This window comes from Halichoerus grypus, chromosome 3 (genome assembly GCF_964656455.1).
Source record: "Halichoerus grypus chromosome 3, mHalGry1.hap1.1, whole genome shotgun sequence".
Classification (NCBI taxonomy): domain Eukaryota; kingdom Metazoa; phylum Chordata; class Mammalia; order Carnivora; family Phocidae; genus Halichoerus; species Halichoerus grypus.
This window is the reverse complement of record NC_135714.1, coordinates 198,743,738-198,761,728: the sequence shown is the minus strand read 5'-3', so window position 1 is coordinate 198,761,728 and position 17,991 is coordinate 198,743,738. Positions and strand designations below refer to the sequence as shown.

Below are 17,991 nucleotides of genomic sequence, written 5' to 3'. Positions count from 1 at the left end.
AAGATACAGTCTATCTGCAGCAGGAGAAAAAGTCTAAAACACAAACTGTCTCAAGATGAAAGAAAAAAACCCTTGATGAGATTTGAGTCCCCTAGATTTAGCTATGCCTAAAGCCAAGCCAATAGGATCTGGGCTTCTGACATTAACACAATAATCTCAACTAAAACACAAAATTTATGAAGTTTCCAAATGTCTTATTCAGTTTCAGCTCTGACTTTTTCAAGTTACCTAGAATAAGACTGGAAAAGTAATACTTATTAACTGTTCCAGTAAAGAATCCATGAGTTTCAAGAAAGGAACAAATTCTATTTTAAATGGTGAATGGTTATCAATTAGGTCCACTATGGTCTGACATACTTTCTTCAGAAATCTTCTGCTCATGGCAGTGTAAACGAAATTTCAGAGTTTGAAGAGCGTGCTGGCTCAAAATAGGCTATAGCATTAAGTGGTCTGCAGCAGAAGTAATGAGTCTCTTGGCCCAAAGTTCTCTGGTTATGATTTATTTTGGCTGCTGTCAAGCCTCCTATATTTCTATAGTTTTCCAGTGAAACTGTGATCTAATAGTTTTTCAGTATGTTTCTTTTCTTTTTTTTAAATTTTGTTTTATTATGTTATGTTAGTCACCATACATTACATCATTAGTTTTTGATGTAGTGTTCCATGATTCATTGTTGGCGTATAACACCCAGTGTTCCATTCAATATATGTTTCTTTTCTACTTAAATCAGCAGAGGGTTTTTGTTCTTTGAGGTTATACCTGAGACAGTAAGTGGCAATTTCTTTAGATGGTATCTTTCCCACCTTCTACGGCTTTTGTCTACATTGAGATAGTGTCCTTTTAGATTTCTAAGAACACATACTACATTCTGGATGCCCAGTGTCCCCTCAGTTTTAACTTCTAGAAGCTAATAATTTGTAATGATGAAGGGTTTTTCACCTTGGCCAAGTACACCCAGTTAGTTTCTCCATCACGATATTCAAGATAGCCTTCTAAAACAGAAGCCTTATCACTTTTGGGGCTGGATACTGGTGATGCAACTTTGATCTCATTTCTACACTTGCTTTGCCCTTATTCTTATTTTGCTACTAACCTCCTAACTCCTGACAGCTGCTTTGAACTATGGGCAAAATATGCCTTGTACCCATTCTTTTGCTTCTCTCAGTTGTTGCCCACTTAACTTTGGACTATTCATAGTTTTCACTACTGTTTTTCAAGGAAATCCTGACTATCTCTTGTCCTGATTTTATGACCAGTGACTCCACTTAATGCCTCACTGTACAAATTCCATCCTCTTAAACTTTTGAGAACTTCTAGATTCTGTCTTGGATCCTGAAGGCTCTTAGCAACATTTTGCTTCCAGCATGGTAGGTTATCTTCGATTTCCACAGAAAGAGAGAGAAATGCTCATTCAAAAATTGCCTAATATTTTTGTAATGTTACTTAATGCACATAAAAGTGAAATTATACATGATAAATATCAAATAAGAAATTAAATATTACAAACATGGCTCAAACACCTCCTGTGTACCTCTACTTTCCAGATCTCAAACCTTCTGTCCGCAAAAAACATTATCCCATGGAAACTTTTATGCAATGCCCATGCACAACTTTTATACTCTTAGAATCTATTTACCTGAACATTAAATAGGATTAGTTTCTAAAATTTTCAACTTCATATAAATGGTATCACATGCTACAACTAGCACTTAAAATCAACACATTTGGTGGTGATTAATCTTGGAAAATCCTCGAAGATTTGGGTTGAGGGTATGCCCTTTTGGAGAATGTGTGCTTCCATCTCCAAAAAGCTCAACTGTGCGAACTTCTAAGGATAAATTTTTGCAAATTTGAGCCCTAAATCTATGTGAAAGTAGTCTTTGATTATAAAATCTCAAGTGAGTTTCTCCTCCCCAGCTCCAGTAAAGGTAGAATCAGAATATCCTTCCTACTAGTCCCATTTCGCCAGATAGAAGTATTTTTTCTTAGTTCATCCTTCAGTAAGTGGTGCAGGAAGACTGAGGTTCCCAATCAGTATGCCATCACGCGGAATGGGTTACAGGCCAGTACCAACAGCCACATCTTTTGATACCAGTGTGATTTTGTAAGTTTTTGTAATGCTATGGGATGGAAAAAGAATGAAAAACCATTGCCTCAGATGGCTCTCATGATGTGCAAAAAGCTCATTCCCAACTTAATACTCTGTCTAGAATCCAAGCCTCATCTTTCATTTGCTACATGATCATTAAAATGCAAGCCTTTTGGTTACTAAGATTGGCAGACGCTTCCCTGCATCTACACCTTCAGCTGACAGCTCTGGTTTCCTCCGTCCATTCGAGTAGCTCTTATACAGCATTTCTGGTTGTTTGTGTCAGGATGTGGAAGTCAAGCTTGTAGATAGCTTGTCTACTGTGTTGCAAGAAACAGATACTTATTTTTTAGATTTCCTTTGATAATTGTTCATAGATACCTTAAGCTATTAAATTTCCTTAAAGTTGAATATGGCTATTTCAAGCGACTGTTGTTGCTTATTAAAATTTGCAATGTATTATACAAAACTGAAATGTGATTATTATAGCTATTGTTGATTATAAATGTGTTACAGTTCCTGTTTTATTCAATAATATTTAAGTTGTAAGGTCAGTAATATGTAAGTTGGAAGGTCTACATATAAGCAATTGTGTAAAAGTAGAAAAAAATCAAGTTCTCTGAATATGCTACAAGATATCTCTGGATATCTTAGGCTTGTCTTTCCAATTGCCAAGATAAATCATCTTATCAATTGGTGATAAATTGTTCTCTCATCTGTTGGTCTGAAAGCATTTTCCTGAGAAAGTGGAACCTACTCTCTCTTTGAAATATGTTCATCACCACAAATGAAAGGAGATGGACTCCCACTCATTAATTTTAATGACGATTAATAATCTCTACCACTTTCACTACAGTGTCCATATCAAGAAGATTGCTACTTATGAGTCCTCACTGCCAGATGTGCCAAACCAGATTCCCCGCAGAGGAAAACTATGAAAAATCCAATCAGGAACCTGAATTTTTCCAGAGAAAATGTGGCATAGAAAACAAATTAGGCCAGGAGCAGTTATAGGATGATGACTGAAGTCATGAAGGGCAGGACTGGCAGGTTTGCAGTGATAACAGCGGGTGTGTGATTCTAGAGTAGGTACAGTGTGGGACTTGGTGAAGTAAGCAAGTGAAAACCCTGAAAGAGAGGGGATCACATAGGAAAGAAATAATCTCCAGAAACCTGGTATCTGTGCGTTAGAGCAGATTCTTGTCAAGGACACCTCCAAATGAAGAATTAGATATCCTGTACAGGCAGTCTTCAGAAGTATTAGATCTTTAACCTGATTTAGGTGTTTAACAGATTAAGCTTTCACAAGGAAGCCAGCAAACTAAAAATAGATCTGTGTGTGTCTATCCTTAAACAAATGCCCAACTGTTGAAATTGCTAGACATTTATAGTGAATCTTGAAATTGAGAACTGTGGATCTTCCAACTTCCTCCTAAATTATTTTGGTTATTCTAGGTAATTTTTATTATCTCATTTTAGAATCAGTTTGTCAATTTCTCAAAAAAAGAAGTATTACTGGGCTATGGATATAGATTTTACTGAAACTACAGATCAATCCAGGGAGAATAAAAATTCTTAGGATATTGTCTTTCAGACTATGAATATGGGTATCTTTCTATCTATTTATACCTTATTTTCTCAGCAATATTTCATTGTACAACTCGAACATATTCTCTTAAGTGTACCCCTAAGCACTTTGTCATTTGATGATAAATAGCATTTTTTATTTCAGTTTCCAGTGGTTTGCTGATACCATTGAGACTTCCATATTGACCTTATATCCAACTTTTTAGTTTCACTAGCAACATTTTGTGTGTGTGTGTGTGTTATAGATATATGTAATAGTAGGATTTTGTACTCAGGAGACCATGTCACTTGCAAATGGATACATTTTAATTTCTTTCCAATGTCAATTCATTTTTCTTTGTGTTGCCTCTATGACAATAGCTGGGCCTTTGGGACAATGCAAATATAAGGAACAAAAGGGAAATCTTTGCCCGTTCTTACAGGGAGGGCATTTAGTTTTTTACTAAAAAGTACAATGCAAATTTACGTTTCCATGTAAATCCTTTACATCATGGTGAAGATTTTTCCTTCTAATGCTAGCTTAAGAATTTTATCAAGGATGATTGAATTTTGACACCTATTACTTCTGCATTTACTAAGGTGAGTAACATTGATTTTCAAAAAAGCCAAATTTGTATTCCTGGGATAAGCCCCATTTATCTTTTCTTTACATTGCTGGATCAGGTTTACTAAAATGTTCAAGATTTTTATGTCTCTGTGCTTGAGAGGAATTGGTCTGTAGTGTTCCTTTCTTGTACATTCATAGCTCTTGTTTTAGTATCAGGATAATGCTGCCTCCAAAGAGGAATTGAAATGGTTTCTACTCTACTGTGTGTGTGCCTGTGTGTGTCTATAGAATTGATATTATTCCTTTTATTATGGAACTTACTACTCAGAGGTTCTCTTGTGGATTGGTCTGTGATAAAATGCAGTCAGGTTAGGGTCTTATAGTGAGATATACTAGTTTAATGCCTTTCTGGAAATTTGCCCATTTCACCTCAGTTTTTAATAAAGTTCGTACAAATTTGCATATAATGGTCTTATTACTTAAACACATGGATTAGCAAACTTTCTATAGGGTGCCAGATAATTTTATGGTTTGTGCACCCTAATTCTTTTACAACTATTCAATTCTGTTATTGCAGTGCAAAAGCAGTGACAGACAACATGAAAATAAATGGGTATGGCTGTGCTCCAAATGGTGTATAGTTTGCTTACTTTTGTTTTAAATATCAATGGCAACTCTGGTGTTATTGGAAATTGTGCCTGTTGATCTTCTCAAAGGACCAGTTTTTTTGTTTCATTAATTATTTAGCTTTTATTTTGTGTTTGGATTTTTAATGTTTCCTTCCGTCATCTAGTGTTTAGTTCACTCTGTATGCTTTAATTTCTTATGGTTCAAATCGACCTCATTGGTTCAATGGACATGCTTTAATTTCTTATGGTTCAAATTGACATCAATGATTGACATCATTGACTCTTTCTTTTAATCTAATGTTATAAACATCCCTGTACGCACCACTTTACCTGCATCCCAGAAGTTGTCATGTACATCTTATTTAAAGCGTTTGTAAATGCACTTTTTAGTTTTTATGACCAATGAATCTTTTAGAAGTGTACTATGCTATTTTCCTCCCTTTGGTGCTTTTATGATTATCTTTGTATTCTTGATTTCTAGTGTAATTTGAAGATGTTCAGGGAACATATTCATTTTTTATTCCTTTTAAAATTTAGACTAATGGTATAGCTCAGAATACATTTTTTACTATCTATTTTATTCAAATCTAAATGATACACTAATGTTACATTAGTTTCAAGTAATATGAGCTAGTTTGGTGAATTCAATGGGTTTTGAAAAAAGTGTTTTCTGCTATTTGACAGATAATTCCATAAGCCTTATGTAGGTAGAGTTAAAGATTTTCCCCCACCATATTTTCAGGGTCATGGTCTATGTATGAATTGCAAAGTGCTGAATTCCTCACTTAAACCAGACAATTCAGTTACTTTATAATTCTATTCGATTTTCTCCTCAGACTTATTTTGTGCATATGCAGTTAGGTTTTCTGTAGCTTCTTTGTAATTGACAATTTTATAAAATGATCCTGCTTATCCTTTGTAGTATTTTTCCTGAAGTCTACATAACCTTAATTTAGTCAAATATTATTTAATAACTTGTTACATCCTTTTAGTTTTCAAATTTAACCTATCAAATGTCTTTTGCTTATAAAATGAGTATTGGAAGAGAGAATACAATTGATTTTTTATCTAATCAGATGATCTTTTAGTTGGAATATTAGGCCATTTAAGTTTAATATAATTGAATAGATATCTTTAAAACTGTCACCCCCCTTTTTGTTACCACTATTCTACCTTTTTCTACTTTCTTGTAGATAAAATTATTCTAAAATTTATCAGCTTGTTAGCTGCACTTCTTTATTTTGTTTGCTATGAGTTTGCAATATACTTTTTAAAGTAGGTACAGTGTGCCTTCAATTATATACCTTTCCAATACACAGCAACAGCCTTACAACGATGTAGTTCTATTCCCCCCTTTCATTATATTCCTGTTATGTTTTGCATTTACATAAGTTATAAAACCTACAGTTGCTAATTATAATGTTCACATGTTAAATCATTTTAATATAGAGCAAGATGAGTGCCTTTTCTGCTGCTTCCATCATATTAGTACTAGATGCCCTAGTCAGAGCAGTTAAACAAAAAAGGAAAAAAAAATGGCATTCAAATTAAATTACCTGTTCAGAGCATTTTACATGTAAGGTCATGCCATCTCTAAATGTTACACATGCAAGAAAAGTTCCTTTTAGAATTCAGTCAAGTGCTGGATAAAAAATAAAATAAAGTAGTATTTCTATATATTAATAGTCTGAAAAGGAAATGAAGGACACCATTCCATTTATAGTATCAAAAAGAATGCTTAGGCATAACTTAAGCAAGGTGGCAAAAAAGACTTGCATGCTGAAATACCAAAACCTTATTGAAAGAAATTAAGAATTACACAAATGGAAAGGAATCATATATTAATGGATTGCAAGAATATCGCTGAGATGTCAATACTACCTAAAGTGATCAACAGATTCCATGCAAGCTCTATCAAAATTCCAAGGGCTTTTGACAAACAGAATAACCTATCCAAAATTCCACATGGAATCTCAAGGGACCCTGAATAGTGACAATAATCTTGTAAATGAACAAAATGAGGGTCTCACATTTTTTTATGGCAAAACTTGCTACAAGGGTACAGCTAAAAAAACAAAAACAAGCAAACAGTTATGATAATTCAAGGAGTGTAGTATGTCATAAAGAGACATGTAGAATAGAGAGCCCAAAAATGAAACCTCATATATATATATATGGTCAACTGATTTGACTAGGTTCATCATTCAACAAGTGATAGGAAAATTGGATATCCACATGAAAAAAAATAGTAATTAAGTTGGACCCTTACCTTATACCACATATTCAAGTTACCTTAAAATGGAACAAAGACCTTGATTTAAGAGCTAATACCATATAACTCTTTAGAACATAGGGGAAAAGCTTCAAGACAGTAGATTTTTTATGGATTTCTTGGATAGGACCAAAAGCATAGTCAACAAAAATATGTAGATTGAACATTCTAGATTTTTGTGTGTGACACACACTAGTAACATAATGAAAAGGTAACCTACATAATGGAAGAAAATATTTGCAAATCACATGTCTGATAGTTTATATATTCTTGATATTAATTCCTTGTAACTCAAACATAAATGAGTATCTGATTTAAAAAATGGGCAAAGGAATTAGATAGGCATTTCTCCTAAGTAGATATACAAATGGCCAATACATGAAAAGATGTTCAACATCATTAATTAGCATAATGCAAGTCAAAACCACACTGAGATAGCAACTCACATCTACTATGATGAATACAAAAGGGAACACAACTATTATCAAGAACATGGAAAAATTCTAACCCTTATGTACTATTGATGGGAAAATACAATGATGAATCCATTGAGAAAAATTTGGCAGTTGGTCTAAAAACTAATAGAAATACCATATGACCCAGCAATTCAACTTCTGAATATATACCCCCAAAATACCAGAAAGCAGACACTTTCATTTTTGTTTGTATATCATTGTTTGTAATAGCATTATTCACAATAGCAAAAGGTAGAAGCAAATGAGGTATCCAATGACAGGTAATGGATAAACAATGGATTAACAAATGTGGTATATACACATAATGAGTGTTACTCTGACTTAAAAAGGGAAATTGTGCATGCTAGGACATAGTTGAAACTTGAAGACATTATGCTAACAGATATAAGCCAGTAACAAAAGTACAAATGTTACATGATCCCACTTATGGAGGTACCTAGTGTAAATTCAAAGAAATAGAAAGTGCAACAGTGGTTGCCAGGGGCTGGGGTGTCAAGGATAAACACAGCCAGACAATAGTTAATGTGGCATAAACAAATTTTGTTCAGCAACTACTGAAAGTAAGATAAAGAGTGGAGTTTCATTCCAGTTTGTGTGGAGGTGACGTGGGGGTTATAGAGGGAGGATGAGAGAGGCGGCAGTAGAGGAGGTTCAATAGAGGGAGAGAAGTGAACAAGTACAAAGTCAGTCAATATCAATGGGATTAGGCCACTCTGTTACCAAGACAAGAAGGATAAAGTCTAGTTCTCCCAAAGATTTCATTTCAAAGGAATGGCTCTCAGGTCTTCAAGACCGAGCCTCTGAGTTGCAAAAGATACTTACCTATTCAAAATTGTGAGCCTTTTCAGTGAAAGCTTGGAAGAAAAGAAGGTCAGGGAAAATCATTAGGTGTTGACTAGAATAAATAGTAAAATTTCCTGGAAATGCTGAGCTTTTACAGGGAGACATTTTTGGGGGGGATGCAGAGTAGGGGAGAGGAGGAGGGATGGGATCATCCTACAGACAAAGCATTATGCTGCCAGAAGTCACGATAAAGTTAGGTCAGGTCTCTCGATGAAGGGGCTTGGAGGGAATTCTACTGAAAGTTCTGTGGTTCTCAGGGGGAAGGAACGAAAGGGACACAACATTCTCCTGGATAGATCACACATTAGGCCCCAAAATAAGTCTCAATTAAATTAAAAGGACTGAAATCCTATCAAGTATCTTTTCCAATCACAATAATATCAAACAAGGAATGTATCCCAAGAAAAACTGGAGGGAAAAAAAAAAAGTTGAGACAGCAACGTGTTATTAAACCAAGACATCAATGAAGAAAATTAAGAAAATACATGGAGACAAAAATGAAAACAAAATGTTCCAAAATCTTTGTGAGGCAGTAAAAGCAGTTCTAAGGGGAATTCATTTTTAAACGGGTAAAGCATTTTGCAAGATCAAGTTTTGTGGATGGGTGGTAGTGATGGTTTGATGAATACACAACAATGTGGATGTACTTAATGACACAAAACAGTTTAAAATAGTGACAGTGGGCCATTTTGTGTTATGTATATTTTACTACAGTAAGATTTTAAAGTAAAGAGGTCATGAATGTTTACTTACATATTTATGCTTCCTGGTGTTCGGTTTTGTGAATACTGAAGATCCTATTATATCAGGTTTTTCTTTCTCCTAGAAGAGATTAACATTTCTTATAGTTCAGACCTATTGACTCAGCTTCCCCTCCCAAAAAAACCCACTCATTTGAGTTCTAAGCTTGCTTAGTATAAAATTATAGATCGGCATTTTTTCAATAAATCAAAAAAGTCATTGTCCTTTCCCTTAAATATTTTCTGAAAAGTCTGCTGTCTTTCTCACTTTTGCTCCTTTATAATTTTTCCTGGCTGCTTTAAAGAATTTACCTTCATCACTTGATCTGTACCTTGGAGATGTTCTAATATTTTTCAATTTTTTTTCTGTGGATTTGTAGTTATCCTCATGTTTAGCCAATTTTCAGCCACTAATATTTTATCCCCCCTCCCTGCTGAGAAACTAATTTCACACATTTTAGAAGACTGTTCCAATTTTCCATGAGAAATTAAAGTACCTTGCAATAAGGTAGAAGCAAGTATGGTAAAAAGTGATTAACCTAAGAAGATCTTAGGGGGAAAATTTTGTCCTGGAGTTAAATGTTCAGGGCCAGTTTAGTCTGTAAGTCTTATGTAATAGGATTGGAAAGGAGAAGATCACCCGGAATAAGTATAGGTAAAAATCCAGATGACCATGGGAAAAACTTTCCGAGAAATCTACAATTTCTAATTCAAGAAGAGGTAAAATTAGAAAAATTGACCTTTTGGAGGGAAAAATGGTGTTTTGAAAAGCAAGTTATGTAATCATTTCAAAAAGAAGGCAGTGATCACTGTGTTAGTGAAAAGTCAGTCAAGAACTAGGACAAAAATTGGGGCATTTGACAAGATGAAGATAACTGACATTGACAGTGATTTCAACAGAGGTGGGAATAAGGCCATTTGGGATGGATCAAAAAAAAAAAAAGAAAGGGTAACAATAGTACTACTGATAATTCATTCAACAAGTTTTGTTACTAAGTAGAGAGTTTGACAGTATTTATGGGAAATGTAAGCAAATAATGTTTGTGCATGTATGTAACTCCGTCCTTATCTGTTTATGGAACTATAATACCATGTTCAACTTCATCTTGCTTTTTTTCATTCAAGAGCTTGCATTTTATACTCTTTATATAGATAAAAATGTATTTAATCAATTCTTTTAACTGAATAGTCTTCTATTTTTCAATTGTGTGGCATAGGTATTGCTTTTCATAATTTAATTTTTCTTCCCTCATTTGCTACTACAGACACTGGTGGAGTGAACATATTCCTACATGCCATTTTCATCAACAAATTAATGATTTTACATATAGATTTGAAGTAGCCAAATCAGGTTATATTTTAAATTTTATTAGATATTGCCAATTTTTCATATAAAGTGTCTATAATTCTCACCTCTACCAGTAATATAGGACAGTTCATTTTTCTATCATTGTTATTGTCAGACTTGGATTTTTGCCAATGAATCCCCCCCCCAATTTCAGTTTCTAAATATGTGATTAACTTGAGGATTGTTTCATATGCATCAGCCATTTTATTTCCCTCACAGTGAATTCCTATTAGATCCTTTATTCACCTTTGAGGGGTTCTTAATTTTATGGGAAGATAAAACTGATGGCAGAGGTCTTAGATACTTAGATAATACTTAGTTTATAAAATAATTGAGGCAACCGTTCTGTGTATCAGGCTTAGATTGAACCAGTGCTTCATGAAGAGAGGAATGTCATGTTGAAAATCAAGCTCCCTAAGGCTCAGCCTGCCAAAATTTGTTTTCACAGAGAGGGCATAGCCTAGGGTAAGGATGGAGTCTAACCATTTTATAGATCTTGGTAAGAAAAGCAGGATGTAGCAGGCAGGCCAGCCTGACTGTTACAACCACCTGGGGAGAAATAAGCTTTAACACCAACTCAGGCTGCACCCCAAACCAATTAAACCAATCTCTGGTGCTAAGAATAAGGTGCCCATAGATTTTAAAATCTCTCCACTTGATTTCTCTGAACCTGCAGTCAAAGTTGAGAAACTGTCCTAGATCAAGATTCTGAGCGTTTTGAAGCCTTGTAGTCTCATCTTTTAAGAAAGTACCTTGAAACAAGTACTTTCAAGAATTTCCATCTACCTTCATTTAAAAACAAATATTTAAAAGGACTGTTTCCTCTATCCTTCCTCTTACATTTAGAGCAAAAAGTTAAAATAGTTTTAAATATAGCCTTTTTCTCTAAACAATGTCTTTCCAATTATAACCATTGCAAAAGCTTGTTTCATAAGTGAACATTTCATTATCACTAAAGTTATTCAACCTGCAGTGTTGAATCGTTAGTCTGAACACCTTCAGCTCTTTCAAATAATTTGCAAGGCAGCAAAAAAATACACTACAATCCTTTGAGCAGTTCTTCCTAAAAGGTAGTTGTTACTGTAATAACTTTCACTGTCTAGAATGATGTGGCTATGTGTTAATTTTAATTTCACTTCTCTAAACATAAACTATCCCACCTTTTCCTTCCTAAGTCTCAAGTGGCCTCTAAGTATAAATGTGCTTATGAGATTGTAGGAAAAAAACAAAAGAAACAAACAAAAAAAACAAACTTCCCTTCTCTTTCTAGCTGCAGTTAAAACAGAGAACTTTATGTTTATCTCATTAGAAATGATGAGTTTGCCCTGGGTCATTCCATGGCTAGCTCAGTGAGACCCTTGTAACCAACAGCACATATTTTAAAAAATGAATAGTTCAAAGCAATACGGTTGTTATACTGCCAGTTGTCTGATGGCAGGGTAGAGGTCTTTCCCTCTAAACCTATGGGGAGGAAAGATGGGGGAATATATGGTCACTGAATCTTAAAGAAACCTCCAATTAAAGGGGCCATAATAGTGAGCAGCTTCAGGGAAATTGGATCAGGAATATAGTCTTAGGTTCAAGGTTACTCTAGAGACTTCTGCAGAGAATTTGTGGATCTTCACCCAAGTCCTCTAACATACCCATAGCAGATTCCTATGGCTGCTACAAATTGGCACAAACAGTCCCCCCTTTTCTTAAGTTATTTCATTGTAGAGGAAAAAATATCCTGAAATTTTTGTTAGATAACAATACTCCCTGACAAAATAATTCTTCAGCGTTTTCAAGCCTCACCATCTGGTCAGACCTAGTGAACTGTCCCTCACCATGTAATAAGCATCATTAATATTGCCATAAACCACAGGAAAACTAAAAGATTTTCTAAATGGCTTCCAAATTTCTGCATAGATGCCCTTAATAATTCCTAAGGTAAATGATAAACAAGTTGGCAGAGAAGTTAGGATAGCGGAGAAAAAAAAAAAGAAAATGATAACAACTGGTCAATCTATGTGTTCATGTTACCATTCTTTCAACTTAATGTTTTAGCTGCAGACAGACTGAAAAGTTGTCTTAACATAATCATGCTATTTTCCACATTTGCCTAAGGGAAAAAAAAAAAAAAACAAAACAGCCAATTATTTCTTTTCAAACCAGAAATAGAAAATCAGTTCTCCCCCAGGTGATACTTTCAATTCTGTCTACAAAAGCTTCCAGGGGCGCCTGCGTGGCTCAGTCGTTAAGCGTCTGCCTTCGGCTCAGGTCGTGATCCCAGAATCCTGGGATCGAGCCCCGCATCGGGCTCTCTGCTCAGCGGAAAGCCTGCTTCTCCCTCTCCCGCTCCCCCTGCTTGTGTTCCCTCTCTTGCTGTGTCTCTCTGTCAAAGAAATAAATAAAAATCTTCAAAAAAAAAAAAAAAAAAAAAAAGCTTCCAGAGCTTTCCAGAAAATTTAACTTAAGTGGCTACAGTACACAAAGATGGTTTTACAGTTCTTGGTGGGGAAGTGTTGGAGTCAAGTTCTAATGGAAGGTCTGTGATGGTCACGGCTCTGGCCACAATGGTCACGTTGCTGCAGAGGAGAGGGGGGCATCCTTGCTGTGTGGATAAAATCCTCTCTGGCAACAAGAAGAAATCTCCTTCAGTCCGTGGTGAGTTAAAGAATCCAGCTCCCTGGAACTCGGAGGGAGCGAACAATGGGTATGGACTCTGGCAACATCATCTGGTAGGAGCAAGGAGCGTGTAGGTCAACACTGAAGAGCGAGGCGCTCTGTGAGGATGAGTATGCATCCAGCCAGTCTGCGGAGAACTGCTGATCCTGTAGGAGGAAAAGCTCTTCGCTGTTGCCGTGATGATCAGACCCTGCACTTTGCTTGGCGATGACATGGGTCATGGTAAATTCATTCCTCATCAGTTTCCCACAGAGAATCCCACATGTCTCTACCCCCTCCTCCCCCGGCAGTGTTAGCACCCGCGAACAGAGCCACCACGTGGAACAGCCCGGCGATTGCAGGAGTACTTTCTGAGTCGCTCAGTGCTCCAGGGTCCCAGGACCTGTCCACCACGGGCGTCTGTGCGGGTGCGACAGGTGCCGCCTTCAGCTCTTCTGCTTTGGGAAGTGAAGTCTCCTTCACCTTTACTGTGTCTTTCTTTTCAGGAATGACAGCTGATTTGTAATCTCCATGTTTGGTCGTTGCTCAAAAAAGAGCAGGCTCTACTTTGTTATAGAGGATGAAGGCATGTTCCATGTAGCCTTCCTCAGATCAATGGATGCCATTTGGATAATCTCGACTGCAGAGCCGAAGTACCGTCAGGGTGGCACGTGTTCCTTTGTCTCCAGTGCGCTACCTACCCCTCTGAGAGCGTCCTCACCCGGGCAGCGGGCGGAAGGCTCACCTCTCCACGGTCGGACATCGGGACAAGCAGTTCTGTGCCCGTGGACAACACGCGGACCACAGTCCCTTAAGATAACAAAGATGAGTTAACTTACCGCCAGGAATCTAAAGTCAAGTCGGCCCCCTGGAGACTGCAGGGAAGAATTCCTTGCTCCCCTTTCTCAGCATCTCTAGGCTGCCTGTGTTTCTTGGCTCCCAACCCTCCCAACCCGGTCTTCTAAGCACCCGAAACCCCCGATTCCACCCTCACACCACCTACTACTGCTCCGAGCTGCCTGCTCCCTTTTATAAGGACCTGGGATTACATTGAACCCACCTGGATGATCTAGGCTAATCTCCCCATCGGAAGATGCTTAACCTAATCAGACCTGCAAGCCTCCTTTTACCAGGCAGAGTATTCACAGATTCCGGGATTGGGGTGTGGAGGTCTTCGGGGGTCATTGTTAAGACGACCACGACTCCCGCCCGTCACGAAGTTACACTGAGTGCGGGATTTTTCTGCGTGAAATCACCTCCGGGATTCTACAAGAAAGGCGGGCCACTTCCGGGGACTTCTAACCCCAGCTGAGCTGGAGCGGGGGCAGAGACGATTCGATGTGTCCATTTTCTCACAAAAAACCTAAGAGATACAGAACAGTGACTAAGAAGAACGGACCTAAAGATCTTGCCTTTATCACCGCGGCTTAGAAACACGTGCATCCGTGCAGCGCTGTCTCCGTGCCAGTCACTGCGGGAGGCGCTGATACGCGCTGCCTCGTTTAACACTCGCACCGAGGGCTCTCGGCTGCCAGGGAATAAACCGAGCCGGAGTTTAAGTAACGCGGCCGCAGTCTTAGAGCGAGGGGCCGGCAAGGCTGGGCCTCTCCTCCTGGCCCACCGGAGCCACGCGATCGCCGCCGCACGTGAGGCTGCGGGGGGCACGAGGAAGGTGGGCCGAGCCCCAGAGCGGGACGCAGCAAACCCGCGCTCCTGCTCGGGGGACAGGGAACGCGGTCGTCTCGGGAGGGAAACATCTCGCTCCCCCACTCTTCTTCCTTCCTCCCTGCTCTGAGTCCCGGAGGAAAAACATTTGCTTCTTCCAGAAGGTTTGAGGATAACACTCATCCAGACCGACTCCTCACTCGTGGGAGCATTTCCCAGCACAGGGTTTTCCTGAAAACTGCATCACCTTGCCTCCCACCCGCGATGACTTTGACCTTCCAGTATCTCTCAGTCCCCTCCTCCGTGAAACTGCTTTTGCCACCCTGGGTGAATCTGACAGTTCTTTCTGGTGTTTGTTTCCTTTTTTTTTTTTTTTTTTTTTTTTTTTTTAACACACTTCGTTGAAATATAATTTGTATAAACGGCATCCATAGTGAAGAGCGCGTTTCATAGTGTCTTGATAAATGTCCGCACCCGTGTGAGCACCACCCAAATCAACATATAGAATAGTTCCATTACTTCAAAAATTCCTTCCTGCACCTCCCCAGCCGATGCTGCTCCAGCCCCAGTCCTAGGCAACTCATCTGTTTTCTGTCACTATATTATATTAGGCTTTTCTTGAGTTTAATGTGAACAGAATCATATGGAACATAATCTTTTATGTCTGGCTTCTTTTACTCAGTGTAGTGTTTTTTGACATCCATGTTGTTGCATTCTTCAGTAATTAATTCATTTTGTATTGCATTTTTAAGAACTTAGAAGACATAGATGAAAAGGATATATTGGACTTCATAGCACTGGCTCTGAAGAAACAAAGCTTGCTATAAACTTACAATATTTTACCCACAGAATTTAACAAAAAATATATGTTTACATAGAGTGTTTTGTAATCTATATAATTATTTTATTAAAAATGCATAGGCTTCTCAGCTAATAAGTTATAGAATTCTATATACTAAATGACTCCTTCCAAGCAAAGGGTAGTTTTAACAATTGATTAATTTGAGTTACCTTTGGTGTTTTTATTTAGTACTTTTAAAATAAAATAAAAATGGTATATCCTGTGATATTTGCAGGGCCATTACAGTACACTCTAAATATAATTTAAGGATTATAAAGCATGTAACATTTATTCAAAGATCAGTTGTGTAAATACATATTCAGATATTTAATCATTTGCTTATACTGGAAATGGCAATTTAATGGGTTGAGATGTGCCTGATGTTATTTGTTGATACTCAGCATATTTCACACCATCCTAAACTCTGCTGTGTGCAAGGCATCAATCCATCAATCCTGAAAACTTCACTTGCATGTCTTTCTTGCTGGGAAGATTGTGGATAGACATTGCCAAGAATCTGTGGCTTTAGGAAAGTAGAAGAGATTATTCTCAAGTGGCAACTGCAAGCAGGTGCATGCGTGTCAGCAACTTGCTGAGCTGGGATTCTGCCCAGATTCTGGATGCCCTGGTGAGATTGCACTGCTTTAGTATAATCACAGTTAAGACCACGGAGAGTGACTTCCCTACACTCTCTGAATTTCTGTATTTTTTCACTTCTCAAATTTTTCAAATGATTTTGTTAGCCTCTCCTTTCCTGCATGGAAAGTATTACCAGTAATAGAAAGCAGCAAAGTTATGGCATCCTAATATCTAAAGAAAAAGAAAAAAGATAGTCTGCACAAGTTTAGCTTTCCTTTAACTCATCAGCTCGCTGATGGTCATAATGTAACCAAGACAACTGAAAACCAAAGTGACAAGTCCCTAAATGAAAAGGTAGAAAAAGAAACTTCTACCTTTGGAGAAGGAGAAGAAAAGGTGACTGCCATGGAAATGGGTAAGAAGAAATCAGCTAAAATAAAGGCTGAGTGTGGTGAGCAGATTAGTTTAGAATTTCACCTGGGAGTCCTACAAATAAGGATTTCACACTCACAGAAATTTCTTCCTTATGGTTCTGCATCTTTTGCTGACTTAAAAGCCTGGGACCACAACAGAAGACCACAGAAAGCTCTCTTAACACCAGGAATACTGTTGGGTGAGTATTAAAAGCAAAACCTATCTGTAGTCAGTGGATGGGTAGACAATTCTTCTTACCTCTAGGGGCCAGGCAAAGATCCACTGCTACTATTAGAAAGGTAGAAGCAAAAGCCAACATAAACAAAGAAAACCAAACCAAAACAAAACAAAATCTTATCGACCCAAGATCCTACAACAGTACAAAGAAAAGTTCTGCTAAAATCCAGGGAAGGGCAGGAGACCCTCTCTTGTCTAAGGCCTACAGCAGATATAAGGCAGAATTTGGCAGCAATTTGACAGATGAGGAAGAGGCTGGAAAGATTTCATCCCTGGACTTTGGTATGAAAGCCCTGCCTAAGATGAAATTTGGACAAGAAACCCTCCTGCCTCTACTATAAGCCTAGTGCTAAGTAATAAAGTATAGCAATCTACTGCTGGAGGAGAGACACAAACATGAGAAATTGTCTCTATGGTGCCAACGTACAGGGAATGCTGAAATTTGAAGGTTGAGCAGGAACAGTGGGAAAAACTCTAGCACCCTAAGTTCACTAAGGACAGCACTGAAAGAGCCTGTGGGGCACTAAGGGTTTTATACCAACAACAAAACTTAAACCCAACCCATCTATTGACTGGATTGACTCATCCCACTATCAGTCTGACAAAAGTGGATCCATATTTTCTTTTTTTTTTAAGATTTATTTATTTTACAGAGAGAGAAAGAGAGAGAGCACAAGTGTGAGGGGCAGAGGCAGAGGGAGAGAGAATCTCAAGCTGACTCCATGCTGAGTGTGAAGCCAGACATGAGGCTTGATCCCATGACCCTGAGATCGTGACCTAAAGTGAAATCAAGATGCTTTCACTTAACCAACTGCGTCACCCAGCTGCCCCGGATCCGTATTTTCTAGGCATAAATGCTAATTAACTTATTTTCTACTATTTTTTACACATGATATTTGGCATTCGATAAAAAATCATGAGCCACAAAATAGAGTTAGGTGGGGTGACATTGGGAGCATTGCCAAGAGATAAAGTAGTCAATAGAACCACCTACAGAAATGACTCAAATGTAGATTTCAGATCGGTAATGTAAAGTAACTATGTTAAGTGTTTTTAAACATAGTGGGAAAGACACATAGC

General features: G+C 37.7%; 1 pseudogene; it reads right to left on the bottom strand.

The window, feature by feature from the left end:
• Positions 1-12,879: 12,879 nt before the first annotated feature.
• Positions 12,880-15,023, bottom strand: LOC118532974 (uncharacterized; annotated as a pseudogene).
• Between the last annotated feature and the right edge of the window lie 2,968 nt (positions 15,024-17,991).